Source organism: Otolemur garnettii, unplaced genomic scaffold, assembly GCF_000181295.1.
Source record: "Otolemur garnettii isolate 467f Iridium unplaced genomic scaffold, OtoGar3 scaffold00013, whole genome shotgun sequence".
In the NCBI taxonomy this organism is placed as follows: Eukaryota; Metazoa; Chordata; class Mammalia; order Primates; family Galagidae; genus Otolemur; species Otolemur garnettii.
This window is the reverse complement of record NW_003852408.1, coordinates 4430021-4432650: the sequence shown is the minus strand read 5'-3', so window position 1 is coordinate 4432650 and position 2630 is coordinate 4430021. Positions and strand designations below refer to the sequence as shown.

Sequence of the window (2630 nt, the reverse complement as noted above, 5' to 3'; positions counted from 1 at the left end):
GCTCAGGCAAACAGGCTACTGACCACACGTCAGGCCTAGCCTAACAGCCCTGGAGAGGTCCACAGCCACTGGGTACAAACACAGTAAACTCTGGGGTGTGGGACTGGCTCTGTAAGCAGTGTGTATCAGTGGGAGTTCTCTGCTCCTGATGACACATCAGTGAAGGTCCAGAGTCTCTGCAGCGCCTGAATGTGACCAAGGGTGTAAACTCAGAAGACTGACCTGTGCCAGGAAGAGAGGTAGATGGAGAGGGCTACCGACAGCAGAAACCCAGCTGCAAGGCACGGGTGTCCAACATTAGCAGGCAGTGGGAAGGCACTAGGGGGACACATGGGAATGATACTGCAGGTTGAGGATCCAAAATGGCCTGAATCAGAATTTCAGATTTCAAATTCTTCAAATTCCAGACCTTTTCTCACATTTTGAAATATTTGCATATACATAATGACACAACTTAGGCACTGGACCCAAGTCTAGACACAAAATCTATTTATGCTTCCTATATGTCTTATACACATAACCTGAAGATAGTTTTATACAAGATCTCAAACAACAGGGAGCGTGAAACAAGGTCTGTGTACACGGAGCTAGAAGGCAAATGCACTGCTGTCTCTGCACCCCCGGGGACAATCCCTGGGTGCCCGGCATCCCCCTCATTCCCGACTTTGAATGGATATGCCACCATGAGCAGACTTTTCTTACACCTATTCACACAGATGTAGTTAACAGAACATTCTGACTGTGACCCACCACGTGAGGTCAGGTGTAGAATTTGCCACTTGTAGCTTCACGTCGGCACTCGGCAAGTTCCGCATTTTGAAACATTTCAGAGTTTGGATTATCAGATTAGGGATGCTTAACCTGTACTCAAAGACAGACGGACCCAGGACAATGACTCAGACACTGTCAGCACCCAGACTCCCCAAGGAGAGCAGCCAGCTAGACAGCTTACTGTCATTCTGCATTGGAGTCAGAATATAAAGATGGGTTTGTGAGAAAATGCACAGTGCAGGTTTCTTGAATAACACTTACTGAACACAGGCTTTCTGTTCATGGTATTTTATGATACCTTTACTATTTTTTTCTAATACTTTTATTACTTTTTTAATTGAATTGAATATACTAAACTATTTTCAAATGTGCAATACAGGGGCCTTTAATACATTCAGAAAATTGTACAACTATCAGCTTATCTAGTTCCAAAATAGCTTCATCACACCCACAGGAGACCCCAAGTCCATTAGATAGTCAACCACTGTCCCCTTCCCTCAAGCTGCTGGCAGCCACTAATCTGCGTTCTATCTCAATGAATGACTATTCTGGGTATTTCATTTAACTGGAATCATCATGTAACGTATGACCTTTTTTCTGTCTTCTTCCTGTTAGCATAATGTTTTCAAAGATCATCCAAGTTGTAGCATGTGTCAGAACTTCCTTTTTTTCTATGATACTTTTACTTTTGATAGTTTAAAAGCACAGAAAGTGAGGGAGAGGTTCCGGGAAGATGGTGGAGTTTAAAGCCCCAGCAATCTGTCTCCCCATCTAGATAATAATGCACGAAGAGAATCTGTCTGATACAGATTCAGCTGATACAGCTAGCTGGGAGCTCTGGCATCTACTGAAGGCTTGCAACTCCCAGGCGAAAGGCTTAGAAGATAAATTTTAACGTTGGTGGGTTTTTCTGGGTCGCACACAAGTAGCTGCTCATCTCCACTGCACAGCCCTATGGCAGGAAGCTGTGCACATTTTTTGGTGAAACTCACACTCATCTTGTGGGACCAAGGTGAGCAGAAAAGGCCCCCATTCTTCAATTATCGAGAACCTGTGCTCTGCTGGCTGTTTCTACTGCCCAGATGGAGGCAGTAAACACCACCTCCCAGTATCACAAGCCCCTTTCCTTCTGGCTGAAGTAGCTTCCGGGGGATTTAAAGGACCAACATCCCCTTTTTAATTTCTCTCTTTTCTCCCTTTTAAGATCCAGACAGTAAAGACTAGGAAATTTATATGGGGAAACTTAGAAATGATCACACATGCCCAGGAGAAGGTACAGTCTCAGAAAAGACCCAGAAGATGTTAAGTTTAAACCTCTGGCTAAACCTCAGTGCAGAGACAGGCTACAGCAATCCAAAAACTGTAAACGAAATCAATATCCAAACAACAGTGCACCTTGGACAAGAGGGAGAATCCGAGTTCCAGAGTCACCACATTGTTGGATTCAAATGTACAGTTTTCAACAAGAAGCCAAAACAAACAAAGAAACGGAAAGGTATGACCCAGTCAATAGAAAGATAAATGAATAATAAATAAATAAACAGAATTTATTTATGAAAAATGAAAAAAACTTCTAGTAGACTTTATTAGAAGTTATAGAGGATTCACTTCAACAGAAATCGATTTCATAGTGGTAAAATCAGAAAACTGGGAGACAATGTATTTTTCCTTATAACGATTTATTACTTATAAACTAAAGATTTTAGGGGAAATAAAGTTTTATTTTGGAGGTGTGCTTGAGAGAAGAATGGAGCAAAATGAGTAGCTCAAAGAGTTGAATAGGGAAACAGTTACAATGACTTAATGATCTCTAGACATTCACAAAGTAATTCTAGAACACTAAGGTATAGCATAATACA

At 42.0% G+C, this 2630-nt stretch overlaps 1 protein-coding gene across 2 annotated transcripts in view; it reads right to left on the bottom strand.

Moving 5' to 3' along the window:
• PID1 (phosphotyrosine interaction domain containing 1) overlaps positions 1 to 2630 on the bottom strand; it is a 228233-nt gene that overhangs the window by 3954 nt on the left and 221649 nt on the right. The window lies entirely within an intron of this gene.